Source organism: Phodopus roborovskii, unplaced genomic scaffold, assembly GCF_943737965.1.
Source record: "Phodopus roborovskii unplaced genomic scaffold, PHOROB, whole genome shotgun sequence".
Classification (NCBI taxonomy): Eukaryota; Metazoa; Chordata; class Mammalia; order Rodentia; family Cricetidae; genus Phodopus; species Phodopus roborovskii.
This window is the reverse complement of record NW_026125700.1, coordinates 1,754,994-1,780,634: the sequence shown is the minus strand read 5'-3', so window position 1 is coordinate 1,780,634 and position 25,641 is coordinate 1,754,994. Positions and strand designations below refer to the sequence as shown.

Here is a 25,641-nt window from a genome sequence, read left to right as displayed (position 1 = left end):
ATCTTAGAACTATGGAAATTAAGAAACAGCCTCCTCTTGGCTCCGGAGGCTCCTGTACTGTTATCTAAGCACCATAATCTGGACAGCACTCATAACAAAAGTAACAATTTTTCCAACAGTAAGCAATAAGAGAGGAATAAAAATGGGCAGTTGTAAGAGGCTGTCCCTGGGTCCTATAACCTGGAGTGGCGTGGGGGTAGGTCCAGGTCCAGAGGAGGAGGACAGAGTCTCAAGGTTTCTGTGTGGTGACATCTAATGTAATCTGGATCTCCAACTTGGAAGTGATGTGAAACTTCCAAGTGTCCTGCCATGTAGGTCTCTCAGAGTTGCTTCCATGCTCGCTGTCTCACCCACTCGAGCACCTTAAACCTAGCAAACAGAGGCTTAAGAGCACAGCACATCAGCACTATATACAGAGGTAGTTTCCACCAGTGGAGGGCCCCATTTACAGGGGTTCAGCCCAAACAGTCCAGGGGTGTTTCTAACCCTGAAAAGCATAAAGGTTAGGAGAGCTATCTGATCATTAATGCCAGTCTCCGCGGTTAATTTAGTGAAGGTCTCCTCAATGGTTTTATTTATGCTTTCTACCTGAGTTTTGGGGTCTGTGCACAATGTAATTTTAATCAATCCCCAATATCTTGGCCAGTGACTGACTTACCTGGGCAACAAAAAATCTGGATCATTGTCTGATTTTACTACCTTAGGTATTTTAAATCTTCAGAAAATTTTCTTCAGTAATTTTTTCCCCACATGGTTGAGACAGTCCCATGCACATGAACAGATGAAAAAGCATACCTGTTGCCTGTTAATGTTTATGGACTTCTCTTTGTCTAGCAGTACCACCGCCCCAGCCCTTTCTTTACCTTTTACAACGTAACCGCTCCCAGCAGTGAACTGGTCAACATCTCCCCAGCAAGCAGGATGTCCTTAAGATCTTTGCAAACTCCAGTCTCTTTAACCAACAGTTGATGGCAGTCATGAGTCACTGGTTCACCAGTCTCCTCAGGCAGAAGAGTGGCGGGATGAGGCTGGCTGGTGGAGCGAACACAATTCGCTCAGTCTCTCATTGAGAAGCAGGCTTTGGTGGTGAGTCACGAGGGCGTTGGTCATCATCAGTGGACGGCTGCGGAACAATGCTCTCCAATGCATGGGGGCCTAGCATTAAGTGTGTATTAGTGGTAACCCTTTTCACTGGAGCCTGATTTGATGGAATGGAAACTAACTCCAGTGCATCAGGCGTACAGGTCATTTAATGAGCTCCATGATGTCAATTAGTGTAAACCTGGTGAAGATAATTATTTGGTTACTAATCAGGTTTCTGATCAGCCTCCTGCTATGAAAGTAAGACCTTTTTCAGTGTGCCCAGAATGCACCAGGCTAATTAGACATAAGTAAATTGCCAGCTGTATATCACAACACAATTATGATCAGCTGAGCTTCTCTAGGACTCAGTTTACATTTCTGTAAGCAAGCCCCACTTAGGCTTTGGAGCCCTTGAGTCTTTTAAGTGCAGTAATATGTCACATAACAAAGTTTCAGTCAAGAAGAGACTGCATATATATGACAGTGGTCTTGTAAGATTACAATGGAGCTATTACAATGTCACAGCACAATACATTATTCTCCTTTTTGTAACAATAATGCTATAAAAACCCCACAGCAGTGCCAGTCATACAAACCATACATATAATTCAGAACATTTGATAATGGTATCAACTGCCCATTGTTTATGTATCTAGAATGCTGTAACTTTATAATTATTTTAGGTTTTAAATTCTTACTTATGGAAAGTTTTTACTATAAAACATTCTTTCATGTTAATCCAGCATTAGCTTCAAACATATCATGCTCATGGAGTCTCTTTATTGTATTAGGAGGCTAAGTTGAATGATTCTCCTATACCATCAGGGTTATATAAGCACACACTATGATGTTGGTATAACAATGATGTCACCCAATGACAAATTTCTCAGAATGTATCCCTTCCATTAAACAACTCATGACTGTATTTTGTTTGCCATTTTAGGAAATAACCCATTTAAGAAGTGTGCTTTATAATAGAGATAAATTTGCAGGAGGCATTTCTGTTGTGAATAGTATCTCCCTATTAAAATCATGGATCCACAAAACCTTGCCTGATTCAAAGTGTTATCTTCAAATGCCTTGCAAGCAAGACACCAACTCCTTGCTGTTCCTGTCTGTTTTTTCTATGATGTCTGCATAGGGTTGTTTGACAGTATTGATAGTATCTCCCTGTTATGCAAAGGTGCAAGCATGTTTATTGCCCACTGTAGAAGATTCTATTAGCTTGCATTCCCTAAGTTCAGACTTCTATAATGCATCTCACTCCATGTGCAGGTGACATTTGACCCACCTTTTGTAGCTCTGTAAGAATTTGGAATTCAAAATTGTCATGAAACATAGACACTCTGGTTATTGTTATTACCACAAATAATAAATTAGCGTTTATATCTAACCTCATATTTTCACCCATATCCATAAAAATATGCTAGCCATATTTGTTAGTTGGCAAAAGGGTAAATCTCAGACCATTCTCAGCTCTTCGTAACAACTCCAGTCCCTTCGCTCACCTCTTTTCTTAACACCATAGAATCAAACCTCTGAACAATTTCTTTCCAAACATTCTTTTTGTCTAATTGTATCATGCTAATTTCTATGCATTAAAACCAAGAATCCTGCCAGTTATCGTTGTTTACCCAGCAATGGCTGGCACATGAGTGGGTAGATAGTTGGGGCTTGAAATATGTTTTTTGGGGGGAGAGGGACCGGCAGGACTAAAGTACTCCATTAGTGGTTGCCAATGAATTCCTTGCCTTGGAATTCTTATGATAAATGACAGTTATACATTCAGTCTCTGAGAAATAGAAAAGCACTAATGAGAGAGGAAGAAGTTGTTTGTTTTTTTTTTGGACATTTAGGATGCAAGATACAGGCATTTCTTAATTAGTTGGACATCATTGACCAAGGGGTCAATTCAAAAATAATTTTGAGCCCCACATTTCTCAAGACATCCAGCTGAGCCTTTTCAAAAGAAAATTCTAGGTTGTCAATAATGATATCTTATCTGTTAAATAACTAGAATAAGTCTCCGAGATTTTATAGAATTTTGTAGCTTTGGCAAGTCATCTATACCCACTGATAACCCTTAAGATACATGGAATAGCATTTCCCATTTCATTCTGCTTTCGTTATCTTCAGTATCTTATTATATTACTGGTTTAGAAATACAAGTGTGTGTAGATGCATTTTCATTTGCCTTCTCACTCTTGACAATGGTCTGGATTATTTGACGATTCAAGTATTTTACTGCTAAACTCCTCAACTCGGGGTTCTGTCTTTTGCGTCTAACCATGATTGAGCATGCTCTCCTTCACCGCATAATACTTGCAAAACTTACTTTTCCTCTTTTCTTCTCATCTTCTCCATCCTTCCTCCTCCATTCTTCCTCCTCTTCTTCCTGCTCTATCTTCCTCCCTCCCTCCCCCTTTCTCTACTTGCCCTTTCCCGTGCTTCTCTTCTTTTTAAGAAATAGATAGCAAAGCAGTCAATTCAGTCTTCATAAGGTCAACTGATATCACTGAGCAGATGTGACATGGTTATCATTTTCTAACTTTAACTTTGCAAGTTTTGCATTTTCTTACTTTAATTTTTGACTTCTGGCTTTTCTCATTTAGAGAAAGGATTTCCTCTTTGAATTTGAGTATGCTGCCACCATGTGGTTGCCAGTTATTTGCGTCTCATGGTCTCCTAACTCAAATGTTAGGCTGTTTGTTTGGATGGGTCATTGTCAGGCAAGGGTAGGGTAGTGTGATGCCTATTAATAGGTGAAGATAAGAAGTAGCAGACGGAGTCAGAGTCAGAGTCGGTTTTCTTGAAGTGTCGGGAAGACATTGAAGAACAAAAATGGGCGTAACTTGAAGGGAGAAGAAAGATAGTCTTAGGCCCACAGAATGAACATACGGAATTGAAGTGTAGAGGTTTCAACTAATACATGGGGGATGGAGTGGGGAGGCACACAATTAAGAGAATTGAATCACTGAAACTACTTTCATGTTTTTGCCTCTGTTTTCTTGTGAATGTGTGGGTATATTTGTGTGTTTGTGAGAATGTGTGCATGTTCATGTATGAATGGGTGCATATGCACATGCATGGGTGGTGTGCGTGCCTTTGTGTGAGTGTTGTGGAGACAGAGGTCAAGTTCAATTGTCACTCATTGGGAGCCATCTACTTTGTTTTTGAAGACATGTTCTCTCATTAGTCTGGGGCTGGTTATGTAGGATGGGATAGCTGGGATGTGGTATACAGACAGTGAAGTACATAGCAACTAGAATCTATTATGTACATTTCTGCTTAAAACACAGACCTGAGTTGGGATGTCACTAGATCTCTCTATACTGTTCAGCACCACATCCCTGCCATCAATGTTTGGGGCTTGTGAAGATACACTGCCACAGAGTCTCAGAGTTGCCCCACAGAGTGCTAAATAAGTGGGAGCTGGCAACCTAAGGATGTCACTTTCAGCCATTATTGCTATAATTTCTGAAGAATGATTGCATTCCCTTCAGTTTTAATTTTTCCCACTCCTAAATAACTTTTCCAAATGTGGTCTTCCTATTTTCCTTTGCCAAATCTAGAGTTGAAGGAAGCTGGCCTTTAGTATCTACCCATCTGTGCTCAAGAACAAGTGGATTGGAAATGCAGCTGAATCCCTGAAGTGCATTGTCATGGTGTGAAGATTATTTATTTATTTATTTTATATAACCAAGTCCATTTAAATGAAAACAAACATTTATAGACAATATTTGGGAATTTGGGCGTTGTTCTTTCCAAACTACTTCCTGCTGGTAAGGGGCGCTGTCATGGGGGATTCGAAGAAGATTCAGAAATCCTGGCTGTAGTCTGTAAGGCTGCTTTGTCCAGCTGTTTTGAATGTAGGATCACCTGGTACTCTGTTTCAGGTGGTCTGGCTTGATCAAACCACATTAGTCTGAAAGGAATCCACATCTTTTCATTTTCTGTAGAAACAAAAATATAAATCCTTTTCCCCAGTAACTTGTCCTTGAACTTAAATTTTGGAGTCAAAGCATTTTTTTTAATTTAATTTATTATTTTACATGTCGATCCCAGTTCCCTCTCCCTCCCTCCCTCTCTCCCTTTTACCCTCTCTGCCCTCTCACATGCACTCTAACCACCCTCCCCTCCCATCCCCCCACCCCAATTCCATATGTAGGGGAATGCCATCCAGTTGGGGTCATGTAGATCTGACAGGTCCTGTGAAGTAGGGACTAGGGCTTCTCTCCTGTCTCTAGATTAAGGCAGTTATCCCTCCATGGGGGATGTGTTCGCAAAGTCCTTTTGTGCACCAGGGATACATCCTGGCTCCACTGTCTGAGGTCCTTTAGACTGTTCAGTCCTTCTGGCTGAGACCCATATTCAGGGGTGCCTGAGTCAGTCCCATGCTGGCTTCCCATCTATCAGTCTGGTGGTCCATTAGCTCCTCCTTGTTCAGGTCAGCTGTCTCTATGTGTTTCTGCCTCCTGGTCTTATCCTCTCCATCTGCATCTGGGTTCTAGTTCGACTCACTGTTTATGTATGGGTGTTTGCTCCTGTTTCCAACAGGCATTAGTTGAGGGCTCCATGGGGAAGGGCATTTATGGTAGCCTTTCCACGGAAGCTCAAATTGTTAGCTGGCGGCAGTCTTGTAGCTCTCTAGACATTTCTTTGTGTTCAATTTTATCTTCAAACCAATATTGGCTCCCTCTTTTATGTTCTCTCTCTCTCTCTCTCTCTCTCTCTCTCTCTCTCTCTCTCTCTCTCTCTCTCTCTCTCTCTCTCTCTCTCTCCTGTCTTCTATTCCTTACAAGGCTCAATCTTACTGGTGGCATATGTGTGAAGATTCTTAAGAAAACCACAGGGCAAAGTTCCTTACTGGCAGTGGAAATAGGAAGAGGCCAATTCCAAATTGTCCGTTACAAAGCTTTTGTAACACACTGCTCCCTCTCCTCTCTGCTGCCCTGAACAACTTCTACCTCACACAGTCTGTGGAGAAGGGATACCCAAGATTGTAATGCACCATTTGGAATTGGCTTCTTGCTTGACTAACTCTACTGTCACTTAGAAACAGGCTCTGCCTTGTTCTTTTGCTGGAGGAAGTTTCATTCATATCATATCTCGGGTGAGACATTGCTATTGTACCTACAATTCTCAATGGGAGTATATGTCACTTCATTGTCACAGTATCAGGAAGGGACTATCTGACTGGTTTGTCTAAAATATCACCACTTCAATTTTTATGGTGATTCTAGTGAATAGTATCAGCCACACTCAATAATCTTGTCCATCATATATAGTGAGCCCACCACCTCTTATATGTCATGCCCACTAGATTTTGTTTTCCCAATATTCTGTAGTCCCACTCACCACCACAAGCCTCACCCCTTCTGTAACCTAGTCTCCCCTTACCCTATCTCCTTATTGCTTTCTACTACTCATATGTAGAGGCCAACCACATCATCCACCCTTACCCATCTATCAGCTCTAAAGCTTGAGTAGCAGTAACACATTGCTGTTACTGATTGATGAGTGAGTAAGGTCCCTCCTATCTGTGATTTAGTATCTGCAGGTTCCAGTAATACATTTCCTGACCATTTTATTTATATTAGATTTCTTTATTTTCTGTTATTATAGCACATCCCTGTCCCCCTTCACAATACTAACCACAAAGTTATTCAGACAAAACACCTTTTATAACTGTGTTTAAGGATCAGCACAACAGAGTCTGTATCTTATTTGTTATTTCTCCCGTACCAAGCCAAACAGTGGATCTCAAAAATATTTGCAGTCTTGTTGTATCAAGTTTTACAGATAAGTAATAATTTGAGCATCCAAGTAAGTATGGTACTTGGAATAGACAGCTCATAAGTTTCTTTATCAGGGTTTCAAACTTTGGAGCTGACTGGCTCTAAATCCTGTGAGTTCTTAGCCAGCATGCTATTGTCTTTTGCTTGAGTAGGAGCAACAAGTGTTCCTGTGAACTCCTTGGGAATGCAAATTTCCAGGAACTGCCCTCGACTGGATTTAGTGATTCAGAAGTGTGAATGTGAAGTTCGGTACTCAGTGTTTTAACATGTCCAAGGATGAGAATTGCCATCCAGCATGATGATTCCCACTGGGTAAGAGATCCAGGCTATTCACAGTGTATGCCTAATATTGCCATATCACAGTCATTTGCTGAATATTCATAGAAATAAGAAGCAAATCAACTTTGTGGGTCTATTAGGGTTTGAAAACATGAATGATCTTATGTAACTGTGGCAGCTCAATGTCCAGCTATCCTAGTCCATATAATAGAGAACACTGGATTCAGCGAGGGAACTTGTTCAAAGGTGGAGACCCACTGAGGAAGATATCCAGTGTCCTCTGGGCTTCCATTGCATGGGTGCAACTATACTCATATATGTGCATACACCATACACATGAAGAAAAAAGAGGAACCCCATGATTTATTATCAAGGTTTTTATTTTGATTTTTGTTGTTAAATTTTAAGTAGGATCCAATAATTATTTTTTTAATTCTTACTTTGCTTCACGAATTTTACTAATGAGGCTCATCCATGTCCATACACTTGTAATTTTTCTCTTGTTATTTTTTATTGTATGAATATTTTCAACATATTTACCTACTTTTCTATCAAATTACAGTAGGATTATTCCCAATTTTTTCTGCTTTACATAATACCATTGTGAATATTCTTGTTCATCTTGTGGTACATTTTTCCTGGGCCAGATATACTGCTCATCTACAAATTTATTAGGAATGTCAAATTGTTTTTGGAGTTGTATCAGTGTCAGCTACTATTAGAAATGTATAAATGTTCCAGGGATATTGACATTTAAAAATTCTTACTTATCTGGAGGTATGAAATCTTATCTACATGGTTCAGTAACACTTCAGGTTTTGCTACCTACCTATCTGAAATACTTCAAGTTAGATTATGGTTTTAGGTTTCATACTGTTGCCTTTTCTGCTAATAAAAGGGTTGGGGCAGGGAACAGAGACATGTGGGTTTTGGAGACGGGTAGGCCAACTAGTCTAGCCAAAATGATGAGTTCTGGGTTCAATAAGAAACCCTGTCTCAAAATATAAGTTGAATAGCAATAGAGGAAGACACAAATGTCAGTGTCTGGCCTCTATACACACAACATGCTCATACACCATACACACATACAGCTACTCTCATGAACATGGTACTCAACTAGGAGCTAAGACTCACTATGACTGTTCAACAATGGAAGATGCTCCTGTATCATACAATACTAGTCCATGAAACAAGCAAAACCCATCATGAAAGAATGACTCCTGATAAGAACATAGAGCTTTCACATTATTGTTAAATGGAAAACCTCTAAATCAAAGCCTTATAAATCAGGATGCAGCTCCATTATGTGCAAAGTTGCCAATAACCTTATTTCAACTCTAGAAATGAAAACTAGGCAGGAGATATAATAAGGTTAAATAACAAAAAGTTGTAAAGATGGTCAAAACATTATTAAAAGTCTAATATAAGGTGTATGGCTCTTACATGGAGAAGAGTGTTAAGATAAAAGCATGCATTTATTGCTTATTCTCTTCCCTCCTCTCTTTTCAATCTTTGATTCCTATTGTTCATATTGCTAGCTCTCTTCATTGGCTCTAATGGCATTTAGAGCATGGCTTGTTCTGAGTTAGTTATTTATATGATACAATGTCACATGTATATAATTTTGTATCCTTGGTATAAAAATTATAGTCTGAATAATCAATATATATATATTAGCATATGGGCCACCTCTTTTTTTAAAACTATGTCTTCTAGTTTCTATCATGGCTTAATTTATAATAGCATGCTAAAATTATCCCATTTTTGAGCAAAGGCATTCATCACTCAAGAGGAAGGTTGATATAGTAGGAAATATGAAGACAAATCCAGTAACATTTTAGCTTTTGAGTTTAGAATTCTTTAGAATCTTGGAACCAGAAACTTGAGTTTCAAATGTTCATGATCTGAAAAACTTGGGAAACACCCCAGGCTCAGTCAGATACACAGAGAGCAATGTCATGCCTCCTTAACTCCCTCTCTCAGGTGTCAGGGATCTTTGTGGATATTTTAAAATTACCTCCTTCTACTAATACCCCACCAGAGTCAAAGGAATTGTAACAGGTTCCTAGGCCCCATGTCAGCAGATAACATATCCCAGCAACTCTTCAATGCCAACCTGTGTTGAGTACTCTATAGGACCTGTTGCTTCTTTATGGAGTGAAGCAACACATAGGCTCATCTTCGCTCAGATTTTGCTACATCCTCCTCACCCATAGTGTTTCTTTACCTTGGGGCTTGTCCCAAAGGACACGCTACATTCACTTCTCTCTAAATTTCGGCCTCAAGCCAGAATATCTGGTTCATTAATTCAGTACAATTAAATAAATACAATGTGCATCAATGAGTGATTGTAATTTTCAACCTGCAATTCAGGTGCAACAAGGTTTCTGTTATACCACGGTCAATTTGGAGCCCCATTCCTTCAGGGAGTATAATACTTGGGATTGTGGCTGAGTGACTAAAAATCATTTGATTTTCATCCAACTACTGTTAGTCCCTCCGGAGTTCACTGAGAGGTTTAATGTCATATGTGGCTTTGTGTCAACATCTTTGAATTATATCCACAACAGGTTTGAAAGCATATAGAACCAGTCAAAAGTAGTTTCTTGTCCTCAGATGATAAGATGATTTTGTGGAATAAGGGAGGAATGAGATCGCAAAAGAGTAAGTCCTTGTTGTGTCACTTAAAAGAGGTTTGTAACCTGGCTTTTTTTTGGAGGTGAAGGGCTAGAGGATAAAAATAATAGAATCCTCAGTGGGTGACTCAAATCAGAATACAAGGAGGTACAACTGTAATTAGTAGAGAGCTCCATGAGCAGCCCTTATTTCAGTGTGCTTTACTCCAACCCTGATCAGCTCTCTACTCTTTGGTGGTGACACTGCTGTCCCAAACATTGCACACTGCAATAGCTCTTCATAACACATAACAACTACTTCATAACACAGAAGGGTAAGCTTGGGAATTTCAGAGGCCTCATGCACATTTAGAGTTTAAAACAAGCTGGGTTTAAAACAACTTTGCAAGTAGTTACAAATATAGGGCTTGGCCATTGATTTTTCGCAGGTGAACAGAATTGGACAGGTGCTTATTTTTCAATGGGCCATCACCTGAGTGTTGAATTTGGAAGGGCCACATCATTTATTAAATGCTCCTGTGATTGTGCTAGTAGATAGGCAGAGGTCTCCAGAGTCAATTGGGGTTGTCGAATCACATTCAATGAATGGTCTAGTGTCTCAATTGAAGAATCCTGCTATTGAGGGACTCCCCAGGAGTAATCAATTAAAAGCAGTAGCATTAAGCAGCTAACGGTGCTGGCAAATCAATACTGGCAAGGGGAAGAAACAATTCCCCGCAATGATTTCTATGCAAATTCTGATTCTTACACCTAATGACATTAGGATTCACTAATGACACATAACTCAAAGAGGTCCTTCTTTCTCAGTTAAGCGTGAAGCACAGTTTGCCCCTGCAACCTTGGCAGCCACTTGGGAGGCCTGCTTTGACTGCTGGGAAGTAATAGATTAAGACAAGGTAACCCAACTTTTCTGTGTTTCTATCTGGTGGGAGAAATGGCGAGATGAGAAAAGGAGAACAGTTCTGCAGTTTGGCATGGGCTACTGAAAAGGCCTGGACCCTTCATCCATTTATTCAATGAACTTCTGCCTTGTATCTTTGACTGCTTACCTATTCATGACCAAAGGGGTTCTATCAAAGATACCAGTAGCCCAGTTCAAACTGTTATAAGAGCTTCTCCACATTCAATCTCATATTAGACATGTATTACATTTTATTAGAAAATAAGTGAAATGAATATATTTTATATGTACTACACATGATTAAATCTTTTCACAAACTATATACCTCATCTATATTTAATAGAGAATTCTATCTCAGACTTTACTGAAGTCCCCCTGACTCATGCAAAGTACTGAGTTTTTGGACTCTCAGTCTTCAGCTTGGTCACCAATGACAGTACATTCATTGTCCAATCCTGTACGATCCCTTGATTTTGTACTAAATTGAAAAACAGAGGTGTTTGCCCATGCTGAGAGGACTGAAATAGACTTTCTTGGATACCATCTTGTTGCATTCTTTCAAGGTGTCCTCAACTGCCCAGAATTTGTCAAGGACAGGATGATTACACATTCTACTTGAAGAATTTGTAAAACTCCAGTAGCCCTGTTAATTTTGAGGATACTGTTTAGAAATTCAGATACCTCTTTATCTTTGTGCTCTAAACTTCAAAGTTTCTATAATTTTAAGACAACAGGCTCACTCTTTGCCCTCTGAAGCACTTAAATTCTTGTGTCATATTGTCCTAGGAAGACTTGTGCATGCTTTTATGTTTGTTTGTTTGTTTTGTGTGTGTGTGTGTGTGTGTGTGTGTGTGTGTGTGTGTGTGTGTGTGTGTGTGTAAGGCTTGATCTTTTTCTAAAGTTTCCTTATCTCTGTCTGCTTCCTTCCCAACTAGCAAACAGTTAGCAATCTTGCAACTATTATATGTAACTATTTCAGATAACTTTTCCATGTTCCTTCAATCTAATTAGGACCACATTATGCACAGGCATAGCTCCTTGTAGCTGTCTTATGTAGCATTTACTATAATTATAATGATTTATTAGGGTAATTTTTTTGAGACAAGATCTTACTCTGTAGCTCAGACAGGCCTCAAATCCACCATTTTCTTATATCAGCTTTCAGAATAATGAAATTGTGAGCATATGCTGCCATGCCTGGCTTTAGGATTTTTTCTATCAGTGACTGTGTTTATTTCCATTTGTTTTTTAATTTTTGATTTCATTTTACATTCCAACTATAGTTGTTGCTCCCTCTCCTTCCTTCTACCCCATCCTTTTGCCTCCTCCCACCCTCTCTCACCTTTCCCTTAGCCCACCCCAGCCCACTCTTCCTTATGGGTAAGGGCTCCCATGAGGAGTCAACATCCTCTGCTACAATAGGTTGGGGCAGAGCCCAGTCTTTTTCCCATGCATTAAGACTGAGCATGACATTTTTACCATGGGGGGTGGGCTCCAACAAACTAGCTCACGTACTGGGATTATATCATGGTCTTACCACCTCTGAGCATGACATCTCACCTTAAGGAAAGGGCTTCAACAAGCTAGCTTATGTACCAGGTTTGTATCATAGTTCTACTGCCCCTCTGATAGTACAAATTCACAACTGTCTCCCACATATGGAGGGCATAGCTCGGTCCCCTGGAGTCTTCACAGTTGTAGGTCTAGATTTCATGAGTTCCCACAAGCTTGGTTCAGCTATCTCTTGTAAGGAGTAAGGTTTTTCCTCCCACCACTGGTCTTGTCCTGCCAACACGCCAGCCCCAAATAACACACTGATACTATGTATTGATATAATGCTGATGGCCAGTTAATAGTTTCTTATTGGCTAGCTCTGTCTTAAGTATAAACCCATTTCTGCTAATCTATGTATTTCCACATGGTCTTCTCTTACCGGGGAGCCGGCCAGCATTCTGCTTTCTCTAGACTCTCTATCTTGACTCCTCCTTCCTACTTCATCTTTTCCCCTTGTCTCTTAGTCCCACCTATCTTGCTTTCCTATTAGCCAACAGTGCTTTATTCATAACCAGCATGAGAAACATATACTGAATGACATCTCCCATCAATCTCTGTAGATTTCTCCATCATGATCTTGACCTACCTTTCTTATATGCTCATTCCTTTCTCTCTTTGACTGGATTCCTGGAGCTCGGGATGGTTCTTGGTTGTAGATTTCTGTGTCTGGTTGCATCAAGTACTGGATAAGGGCACTATGATGATAGGTGGGGTGTTCTCCAATCTGATTACAGGAGTTGGCCAGTGCAGGCATCCTCTCTACTGTTGCTAGGCGTCTCAGCTGGGCTCCTCCGTGTGGACTCTTGGCAGTTACCCCGGCACCAGGTTTCTCCCTAAGCCCATAGTGGCTCTCTCTTTTAAGACATCTTTTTCATTGGTCTTCCATTGTATCCCTCCCCACCTAGGCCACCTCATTCCCTCCTGTTCTCATCCCCCTTCCCCTCCCACTTACCACACTCACCCCCCCCCCCGGTGATGCATGTGTCCCTCTTAGGGTCCTCCTTGTTACCTAGCTTCTCTGGAGCTGTGAACTTTAGTTTGGTTATCTTTTGCTTTACATCTAATATCTACTTATGAGTGAAAACATACTGTGTTTGTCTTTCTGAGTCTGTGTTACCTCACTCAGGATGTTTTTTTCTAGTTCCATCCATATGCCTGATTTAGGATTATTTTTAATGCTTGTGTTTTCCCATGGTTTATAGGATTTCTGTAGTTAAAATGATATTTTATGTTTATTGTTATAAACTCACTGTATGTATGCATACACATATACAGTTATATATGTGTACACACACCAATAATACACACATATAATTAGTAATAAAATGTTAGAAGAAGCTCGTATAGATTGATAGGAAAAGTGACAGATAATCCAAAGGAAATATTTAAATGGTCAATAAACATAATTAGTTATCAGGGAAATAAGAATCCCAACACCTAACCAATAAAAAGCCAACAGCTCTCAGAGAATGGAAAGATCTCCCATGCTCTTGGATGGGTAAAATCAACATAGTAAAAATGGCAATCTTACCAAAAAGCAGTCAACATATTCAATGCAATCCCATCAAAATCCCAGCACAATTTTTCACAGACCGTGAAAGAACAATACTCAACTTCATATGGGAAAACAACCACAACAACAAAACAAAACCTTACAGGATAGCTAAAACAATCCTATACAGCAAAAGAACTACCAGAGGTATCACCATCACTGATTTCAAACTCTATTATAGAGCTATAGTAATGAAAACAGACTGGTATTGGCATAAAAACAGACACATAGACCAATGTAATCAAATTGAAGACCCTGACATTAATTGACATGCCAATGAACACCTGAGTTTTTGATGAAGAAGCCAAAATGGTACAATGGAAAACATAAAGCATGCTTAACAAATGGTGCTTGCATGACTAGATGTTAACATTGTCCCATCACCTCAGTCACATAGTCATGGGTTCAGGTAACTATGGACTGAAATGTCTGAAACTGTGAGCGATAATATTTTTTTTTCTACTTTTAAGTTGATTCTTACTAATATTTCATAGTGATGGATGGATAACAATGCATAATGTAGTACTGGAAAAAGGAATGATTTTTCCTTGTCTTGTGACTTCTGTTTGAAGTCCATGATTTTAATATAAGAAACATATGATAGTTATTTCCAAACACAGTAATTAAAATAACTTTGTCTTTTAAAACCATTTTTTTGGTCTGTGTGTCTGTGTAGTTTACCTCTGTGCATCTGCCACCCTGCCCCCATATGTGTATGCATATATGTATACAGATGCTCAAGGAGTCCATAATATAGCATTAGATCCCCTGGAGCTGGAGTTACATTTTGTTGTAAATCACCATGTGGATGCTGGTAACCAAACTCTAGTCCTCTGCAAGGTCAGCAAGTACTCCAAACCACTGAGTCTTCTCTCTAGACCCCTATGACATCAACTTTATAATTATTATAATGTTCTTTCTTTAGCCTTATTAGTGAAACTGAGTTAATGAGTATAACTGTAAGAATAGTTGATAAATATTCCATTCACTCTGAGAGCAAGGTTTTGGCTTAATTGAAGCCATTGAGGTTGTTTAGAAGTCACTATGTCCTTTTTTTTTTTTTTTCTTGGAAGTTTTTCTGTCTTCAGGTATTCATTAAGGACCCAACTTCTTGGTAACTAAATGAAAGTGTACTTTAAAGGTATATTGCCATTCTAATGCTTGACCTGGGGAAAATGTCAAAAAATTCTTTAAAACCCATTTAGTGAAGTATTTTAAATGCTCATCTTGCACTTTTGAGTGAAGTATAATTTACATTTCATAAAAGTAGAAGTTGAGCAGCAAACTCTAAGTAATTATCATATAATTAAATGTCTACTATGAAGGGGATGAAAACGTGAGTGCCTTCCTGCTTTCCGTGACTGAGTTACACAATGGCAAATTAAATTTTAGCTTCTTATCTCAGAAGGGCTCCAGGGGACCTACTCAGGTTTTGAAGAGATACTTCTGAGTTGCCAATATAGTTTTAGTTGGAAGCTAAAGCGATCACTTCATCCTCTAAACAAGCCGTATGGAAATGGTTTCTGTTGCTTTAGTTTTAGAAATGGAAACTGAAGTATATACTTCTCTCAGTGACTTTGAAAGCCCCCTTTCTATGTTAATATTTGTAAATGGGAATCACCACCAGGATAATTAATACCTAATTATTACCATGGATGACTCTTATTTTTTTTTTTCAAATTCACATAGCAGTTGGCTTAGAGGATAATAATCAAATGCCAAATGCATTTATAATTAGTTGAAATGCATCTCCTAATCTGATTTTGTTTAATATTCATTTTAAAACATGCATTAAGTGTCTTCTATGTTTGGGATCCAGGACAGTACTCAAATGTCAAAAAGACATTTTCTTTGCTCTGAAGATTATAGTCAGAAAGAGGATAAAAGGTATGCACGCCAAACCTGTAGAGCAAGGTGAAATTGGACATTTATCAGATACTCTAAGGTGTGGTTACTGGAGCTGGACAGTTTTCAGGAAGATATATAGTATTTAACGTGGTGGATGAAGGTTAGATATTTAGATGTGAGAGTTTCCAGGTAAAGTCCAAAAGATATGCTACAGATATTCTTTAAGCCTGTAACAGTGAGAAAGAAGATTGAGGAGAACAGGAGCAGTGGTGGAGGTAGAAATTTGTACATGGTTTCTCAGAGGATGAAGGAGACCAATTTACTGACTTCTTCAACAGCCACACCCATCGACCCACCAACACATATGTATATAGCATTAGAGTGGATGTATGTAGGGCATAGAAAAATGCCAAAGTCATAATTCCAGAGGAGCAACATAAAGAACAGGGCCATATCTAGATGTGTGTCTCCTTTTTGAGTTTTGAGAATCTGTACTTTGAAAATATTTTCTCTGGCTCTGATAGTTTCACATTTTGCATTCTTGTTGAAGGGTCATTCACAGAGGAAATTCTGAATTTAGCTTAAGTTCAATTTGTCAGTTTTCCTTTTGTGAATTGTGCCTTTATCTATCTTAGTTGTAATAGTTTCTTTTGTGTGTGTTTTTAAAGGGTTTGTGGTTTTGTGTTTATTTAAGGTCATGATCAATACGGAATTATTTTTTGTAGAAGATGTGAGGTTTAGATATTGGGTCATAGTTTGATTGTGGTTGCCCAGTTTCTCTGGTCCCATTGTTTAGCCTTTCCTAATTGAATTAGTTTCATTTCTTTGTTGAACATAAGATTTGCTCATATTTTTGTGTGTGCCTATTCAAGTGTATGAGTGTGTGTGTGTGTGTGTGTGTGTATGTGTGTGTCCGTGTGCACACGGATGTGCACACACCATCAACTTGTGGGTTTTTTAATTTTATTCCAATGATGTACACACTCCTCTCTCCTCCAGTGCCACACAGTCTTAATTACTGTAGCTTGTAGTGATTCTGGAAATAAAGTAGACTGTCTTCTTTTCTGCTGTGCCACCATCACCCAGCCTGCATTTTTCTTTTAAAAATATTTTAGTGGGGAAAATCAACTTCTCTGATTGGGTTTGGGACCTGCTTCACAGAAGGGAGTTCATGGCTGTACAAAATCCTATGGTGGGAGAGGTCATAGTCCTTAGGGATGAATCTAATGATATTGTTTAGGTAAATTAACAAAACATCAAGCTGCTTTCTAAATATTTGTTTATACTCATAGACAAATACTACTCTGCATCAATCGGTGAGGCCTCCAAATCCAGTGAATTTTAATGAACCCACAGGCCTCTGGTTGTAGAAGATGAAGAGAATAATTGATGTGCAAGTGAGCAGTCTTTAACAAGACATTTTATACCAGGCCCTATAAGGTTCAGGGAACATTGTGAAAGAGGACTGAGTAAGGATGTAAGAGCCTGCACATAGAGAGAAGAGATGTAAAATGTCTGAGCAAGACACTTCCATTACAATCACGAACTCACAGCAGCTGCGGGTTTTCAGAAAGATATGCGGTCAACAGTTGAATGTGGGTGGAATAGGGAAACAGAAGTGTCTAGTCCTCACTGCTGAACTACTTGATACTGATGGAGTCAGGGAGGGGGAATCATTGCTATTAGTTGTACTCTATTGATGACCCCACTAGGCGCCAACAATGTTGCAGTTCAATAATCACACAAATGTCCCCAGTTCAACAAAATGGGCTTCAAAAGCAGTCTGAAAGTCATGATTCTAGGAAAGGAACTGGTAGGTATGAGGGATGGGGTTTGATAGGAATGTGAGGAGGGATAAAAGAGAGTGTGGGGGGAGAGGATGATCAGGATACATTGTGCACATATGTGAAACTGTAAAATAAATAAATAAATATATTTTTGCTATTTTGGTTTATTTGCCATCCCATGGAAACACTGGGTTGCATTTCCAAAACTGCTGGAAATTTTGTATAAGCTTTATTTGAACTATAATCCCATCATTTCCCCTCTTGGCTTTCCTTCCTCCAACTTTTCCAATTAGTGTTACTTGTGTGTGCATGGTTTTAGGATTGACCACTTGTTATTGGTTAACCAATTATTCCAGGGATAAACTAACTTTCCTCTTCACAACAATGGTTAGTTGTCTGTAGTTCTTTGTCTATGGGTGTGGCTATGTGGGATGTTCCCCTTGCAGTAATAACTCACGTTATTCTTTTTATGTACATTTGTGTGTTTTCTTTTTAGCTGTGCCAGTCCTTTTTGAGGGCTATTAACTCTATTGATCTTTCCAAAGTACCAGCTCTTCATTTTACTGACCTTGTTATTTCTCTTTTGTGGACTTCTGGTCTTTAGTATTTCCTTTCTTCTGTTTGCTTTGGGCTTAATTTTCCTCTTTCTACATTCATGAAGTGAGGGCTTACATTGATTTGAGACATTTCTTTTTTAGTATTTAGTGACATAAATCTCCATCTTAGGATTTGTTAAGATGTACCCATAATTTTGGTGTTATTTTTATATTTCAAAGCATTTTAATGACCCCCAAGATTTCTTCATTGGTATGCACAAATTATTTTGAAATGTGTCTTTTGTTTCTAAGTGCTTGGAAAATTTCCTTTTATTTTTCTGTTACTCATTTTTTGTTTGATCCTATTCTTGTTGAAAATTACATTTGGCATGGCAAAAATTGACTGAGGATTGTTTCATGGCTTAAGATATGGTCTATGATAAAATGTTCCATAAGCACTTGAAAAGTATGTATATTCGGCCCTCTTTGGGTACATGTTCCTGTATCTGTCTATTAGATCTTGTTGGGTAATTATATTGTTCAGTTTTAGAACATAATGGATTATCATCTAGTTCTATTAATTGCTAATGGTTGGATTTTTAGTGATTCAGTTATGATTGTGGATATATCTATTTCTACAACAACATGTCTTTTAATTTTTCACTTTTTCAGTTCTGTTGTTGGGTGTGCATTTAGATTGCTTTTTCTTCCTGATAATTAATTTATGTGATGATTCTCTCAGTCTCTAGCAATTCTATTTGTAAAATGTTTGCCTTATCTGATATTGTGATTCCTACCATATTTTATTTGTTCATATATATGTATATATTTCTATGTTCATATATATGTATATATTTCTATACACACACACATTCCTTAGTTTAGTTTAATTTCAGCATGTTTGTAATACTATATTTCAAGTGAATTTCTTAGAACTGGGTCATAAGTTCATATTCTTAAATCCTTTCTTCTAATTTTAATCTTCCAGTTCATATATTTAGATTATTTATGTTTGATGTAATTATTTATATCTTAGAGTTTAACTCTTCCATTTTTGTTTGATTTATTCTGTAATTTTAATGCTTTCTTCTTACCTTTGAGTCACTTGAATTCCTTTTAGAATTAATTTTTTATTTAAATATGTTTTACTATCTTTTTTCTATAAATATCTATGAAACAGTATAATTTTTAAGTAAAGTACAGTAAAGAATTGAAGATAACATAATGAAATAGAAACAAATGATATAATTCAAATTATGTAAATAACACTCAAATTAATGTTTTATTATCTTTATGTAGCATTTTAATATATGATTTTACTATCAAATCATGTCCACATAATTTACCAGTCTATTTGGTAAACTATTTTACCAGTTTGAGGGATCTTACATTCATACCTTTTATGCTTATAATAAAACTGTTATAAATGTTTTCTCTGCATATACATAGAACCATATCAAGTGGAGTTATAATTTGTCCTTGGAAACTAAAACATAACTTAGAAAACATCAGTGTGGTATTAGTATGTATTTCAGTGTTTTTGTTTGCTGTATATTTTTTCCTTTTTGATTCTTTCTAGAGAACTTCTTTTAGACATTCTTATTTCTTTGCTTAATTGATTTTGTTTTTTGGGGTTTTCTTTTTCTGAGAAAGGGTCTCACTATAAAGCCTTGATGTAGTGAGATAGTCCTTCTGTGGCACTAACCACGCCCATTGGGGGGGTGGAGCCATGGGCAGAAGTGACCTGGGGAAGGAGGTTGGAGGAAGAGCCGGAAAAAGCTCTCTTGCTGGCGTGGCTCGGACAGGAGAGCATCGGGTTGAATTTCCTGGTGTTCATCTGTCTAGGTTGTAAGTTATTTCTCCCAGAATAAACATCTATTCGGCCTATTTGTTTATCCTGATCCTTATTTAACCGAGATACCTTGACTGTCCTGGAACTCTAAATATATACCAGGCTAGCCTTGGACTCTCAGAGACTGGCCTGCTTCTCTCTCCCATGTACCCAAAATTGTCTCTGTAAGGAAGGAATAAAGGGTCCTTCACTTTTTTCAACACCTTCCTCTGACTTTAGTTTAGAAGTTTTACTATTGTATGTGTTGGTATGGAGATTACTCAGTTTCTTGAATCTATAAGTTTGTTTTTAGGGCATTTAAGATATTTACAACCATTATTATTATTTTTGATAACTTTTTTTAGCTTTATATTCTTTCTCTTCTCTTTCCAATACTTAAATTCAAATAGCTAGCTCTTGTGTTAAAGCCATCTAAATCTATGGGGGTGATTATTATTTGTCAGTACATTTTAATGTTGTTCACAATAGTTAATTTCTATTGTTCTCTGTTATAGTTCACAAATCCCTTCCTTTATCTCATTGTTGAGTCTGTTAACACAGTTTATTTTAATAAATTGTTTTTTAATTCTTAAATTTGAATCTCATTTTCTTTATATGTTATATTTCTTTACTGATACTTTCTATTGTTTTCCCAGGTTCTTTTTTTTTTTTTTTTTTTTTTTTTTTTTTGCAAAAGTGTTCTCAAGGGTTGGTTGAACCTTGATTATGATGACTATTGTTATAATTTAAATCTGAAATGTCTTCAAAGGTTTATATATTGAAGCTGTGGTCCATAATGCAACAACTCAGTGAGGCTCTTGGCACATTACTGTATCACAAGGGATCTAATTTCTTCATGGATTAATTCAGTGGTAGGTTGCTGGTGGCTTCATACTTTGATAAATGATTGCTTTATCATATGCCTTTGGGGAGTACATCTTGACTATGCCATTCTATTTTCTATCTACCATAAGGATGTCCTTCTCTGGCACCATTCCCACCACTATGGCATCTTGCCTGTCTTTAGGACTAACAGAAGAAAGCTAGTAGACTATGAACAGAAACTTTTTAAATGTGTATGTGAAAATGAAACTTTCCTCATTTTACATTGTTTCAGGTATTTTAATACAGTGATAGGAAGCTAACACAATTGCTAGTAATCTCTCAGATGTTTCTAAACTCTGTCATCTCATCATTGTCATCTATTGACTATTTTTGATTATTCAGTTTGATATTTTCCTAGTTCCTGATATGAATAAAACTTGGACAAATTGTCTAATACATTATGAAACTTTGAATTTGATTAAAATCTTTTGTTTTATCTGACTTGTAAACAATATTCTGTCAAAGTAGGATATCAGGTTGAGCTAAATATATCCTTATCCTTTGTTGATACCCAATTGGAGGATCTTCATTATTGTTATATGAGTGGAGGATTTTTGGCTTCTATTGGTAACTCTGTGGGAGGGAAGAAGAGGAATGCTTTATTGCTGCTCACAGTTTGTCTTCTCTCCCACCACCCCAGTAGGAAGGAGAGAGAGGTATCTTCTTACTGTTCTGTAGAACTTCAGTCTCTTCTGATGCAGATTTCTGGTGGGAGGGGTTCATAGTTGCCCCAGCAAGAATGAAGTCCAAACTTCGTGCATGGTCTTCTCTGACATTCCAGTGGGCATTTGAGGATTGTTCTTTATAGTGTCAGAAAAGTAGGAATCTAAGTTTCCTACTTGGCCAGTGTTTGGCATGGGTAGTGGAGAACAGTAGCATCTTTATGGGGTTTTTGGCTTGAGAGTAATAGTCATTGTCCAACTTTTTCCTACTTTTTAAGGCTTTCCCTGCCCTTTAGTTAAAGAGAGCAGGCTTTAGTTTGTAATTCCTTCTTGCCTGAACCCATTTGTTGTTTCTGCATTCCAGTTCTCTCTGAGGCTGGGATGTATGAAACAAAGAGAAATCTCAAGAAGCTCACCACCGTGTTGTTCCTCACCTGCCAAAATCCTTAATTGATCTTGCTTTTCTCCACCTTCAAAAGCCTGCCTATTATGCTTTACATATACTTTCCAGGGATTTTCTTTGTAGTTAGTGGAAAGAATAAAAGGAAATACAATAGAAGCCATAGGTTATTTTTCTTTAATCAAAGTAAAATATTTTCATACTTTGAAAAATCAAGGTAACCATAAGAAAATACATAGTTTCTCTATGTTGCATTATGCACTTCCAGATTCTAGTTTTGGAAGAGATCACTTTCAACATTTTAATCTCTTTCCTCTATTAATCATTTCCTTCCTTCCTTCCTTCCTTTCTTCATTCCTATTTAAGACAAGCAAGTATTTCCATGTTTCAATTTAATCTGGCTGAGTTGGTTGCATTGAGGGGCATAGTCAAAGAGACCAACCAATTCCCATACCCACATCTGCTAATTCCATATCTTCCTTGGCTTCAGCCTTGGCTGGGGCTGTAGCAGCAGCAGGAACAGTAGTGGTGGCGGCAGCTATACAGGTAGTAGCCATGAGTGTGGATGGATCAGCCAAGAAAACCTTGACCTTTTTCAGCAAGTGGGAAGGTGGAATCAGTCTCTTCAAAGGCAGGGCCTTCATTGATGATAGGGTGTGGCACTAAAGGCAACAGTTGAGTAACTAATCTGCAGGCCAACACTGACATCATAAAGGACACCCTCCAGGAAGCCAGACTGCAGAGTTTGCTTTGTGATGTCATATACTTTAGAAATATAGATGCTTCCATTGTCAAACATCTGCTGGATGATCAAAACAGAAGGAAGAGATGTCTAGCCTATTTCACAGCATAGCTTCGCTAGATCCCACTTTGTCTCCAGCCTTTAAGAACTGTACATCATTCATAATTTCATTGCTACCCCTATAGATTTCAGTTGTGATACCCAAGGCCTAGAAGAAAGGAATCGTAATTGACTGTAGACCATTTTCTTCTGGGATGACACAGTGACGTCAGATGGGGAAATGGCAACAGCACAGGTGCCAGTCAGCACCTTATTGGCCAGTGTGTCTCTGATCTCAGTGAAGTTCTCCTTGGTGAACATAAAGTGTGCATTCTCCTTGAATATGATGTGGTGATATATTGTTTATAATCTAATAAGGCTTGCCTGGAGATCAGAATGCAAAACTAGCCATGGCTATAGAGGTTAGACAGTGGTGGCATATAACTTTAATCCTAGGACTTAGGAGACAGAGGCAGATGGATCTCTGTGAATTCAAGGCTGCCCAGGGCTACATGAAAGTTAATCAGTCTAAAATAGAAACTAAGCTCACACCTATAATCCCAGCACTAGAGAGGAATATAAGAGAGAAGCAGGGTCTCAGAGGTGACATTCTGTCTTAGGCAATTAGTCTCCAGCCACATTTAGGGCAGGATCACCCCACCCTTGGTAGAGGTAAGAGTTCTTTGGTGGCTTTGCTTTTCTGTTCATCAGCTTGAACCCCAATATATGACTCTGGGTTTTTATTATTAATACTACAATTTTATTAATACAACAGTTTCTCCATAGCTGGGTTTTCAAGATATTTGCTGATGACTTTCTACATGACAGTATTCTTGCCCATCAGACCATAGCCTTCCTTTGGAAGGGCATGCAGAACTGCTTAGATCTTACCTTGTCTTCTCTTACAGTGAAGCACTTGGGATGATTTTTATGAAGTATTTGGACTTTCATGTCATCTTATCTTTATGAGGCATCATGGCAGTGTGTCAGATATTGCCACCCAGGGTTTAAAGATGAGAACAATAAGACAACAAAAGGAGATCAAGGGGATACAAATTGGAAAGGAAGAAGTCAGCAATTTTTGCTTTTTGCAGATGATATGATAGTATACATTAGTGACCCTAAAAATTCTACCAGGGAACTCCTAAAGCTGATAAACATCTTGAATGATGTGGCCGAATATAAGATTAACTCTTTTCTTTCCTTCTAATTCTATTTTTCTATTTTAAAAGTTACATTGATTTTGATACACTTTTTATATTTATAGTATGATTAGTGTTTTCTGTTTTTAAAATTTTCATTACTATTAGTCTATTTGGATAATTGTTTACTTGTGCAAAATCCAGAATTCATGATTTCTGTATAATAAGCACAGTGTAGAGTTATTCTGTACATAATCACAGTTTGCAGTCCAGAGTTATTCACTGTAGAATGTTCAAGTGGTCCACTGGAGATCCTAAACGTTGTTATGTGGGGATCTTTATGTGGGGATATTTATCCAGGAAATTCAATTCCAGTTTATTTTTTGTTTATTTATTTTTCAAGACAGGGTTTCTTTATGTAGTATTGGCTGTCCTGGATCTCGATCTGTGGACCAGGCTGGCCTCAAACTCACAAAGATCTACCTGCCTCTGTCTCTTAAGAGCTGGGATTAAAGGCATGTGCCACAATTTCCTGGCTTTAATTCCATTTTTTAAAAACTGAATGACAATAAGTTTTTTTTTTTTTTGCTTGGAATGTAGATGAAGAGTTGTATATTAGTATTAGTACATTAGTATTCAAAGATTTGTCAACTGATGTTTGGCTTTGTTACTCATACTTATTTGTCATCTCACTTACTTCCCTTCATTTTGAAGAAATTACAGTGTGTTCAGCCAATGAGTAAGATGCAGCTTCTGGCTTATTAAGTATGTCTTGGCTAACGATTTTAAGTGATTACATGTTGTATCTGTATATGTGAGAGTAATCTTTGAATATTCATACATAGATTTCCAATTAATTTCTCATTCGTTTTTGCCCCCTACCCTCTGCTAATAATGATGCTTCCAAGTTCTAAGTTTATTGAGTGTTTTTTTTTTCACAAAAATTCTCAGTGCACATTTTAAGTTATGAGTTTCCTCATTCTGACAAATTAGTGACTACTTTTGAATTTACTTTCTGCCTCCCAAAACATTCTTTTGTCAGTTGATGCTTAATCTGCTACCGTAATTGGCTTTTATTCTTTCTAATTCTATAATGAAATACATATGTTTACAACATATCTTTTCTTATTGTTTATGAAAATAGGGAGTAAATCTAAGGCCTCACACATGCTAGATAAGAGCTCAAACACTGAACTACTTTCCTGGTTCTTATTTATTTATTCATTTTTTATTTTGGGACAGCATCACTAAGTTTTCTAGGCAGTTGCCTCATTCTGTAGCCTTGACAGGGCTTGAATTGGGATCTTCTTGCCTCAGTCTCCCATGTAGCTGGGATTACAGGATTGTACTGTCTTTTATTGTAACATGTCTCAAGAATAAAACATCTTAAGCTTTAACATGTGTATGGATTATCGAGATGATTGCATATTCAGATTCTGTTGTTCTTGGTGTTGCTTGGGATTCTGCATTGTACTCCAAGATACCTGACAACAGAATGACTAGCAGAGTCTACAGCATCTTCTATGTTGAAATCCCTTTTGTTATTTCTTCCATTTGTCACATTTAGGTGACAAATTAAGTTTGTCTCTTTGCTGTGGGATTTCTAGATGAGGAACATGACTTTAAAGACCATAAAGGCAGGCTCTTAATTGAAGGTGCTTCTATTAGGAATTTCTCCTATGGTTTTTAACACCTGAAACATTTTCATCCCCCTCCCTCCCTCCCCTCTCTCCCTCCCCCCTCTCTCTCTCTCTCTCTCTCCCTCCCTCTCCCTCTCTCTCTCTCTCTGTATTCATTTTTAATCATATAATACATCTGCCCATAGAAAAAAGTTTTTAAAACGAAAAGTATATTATAATGCTGGTATTCAGATTTTTTTCTCTGAAAAGCAAACATGATATATTGTTGCAAAATGGCTAATCAGTATTACTATGGTAATGATAGCTACTAAAATTTACATGGGGTA

The 25,641-nt window shown here is 37.9% G+C and overlaps 1 protein-coding gene and 1 pseudogene across 1 annotated transcript in view; both read right to left on the bottom strand.

The window, feature by feature from the left end:
* Ocrl (OCRL inositol polyphosphate-5-phosphatase) overlaps nucleotides 1–25,641 on the bottom strand; it is a 486,659-nt gene that overhangs the window by 232,631 nt on the left and 228,387 nt on the right. The window lies entirely within an intron of this gene.
* LOC127217481 (60S acidic ribosomal protein P0-like) lies at nucleotides 22,181–23,507 on the bottom strand (annotated as a pseudogene).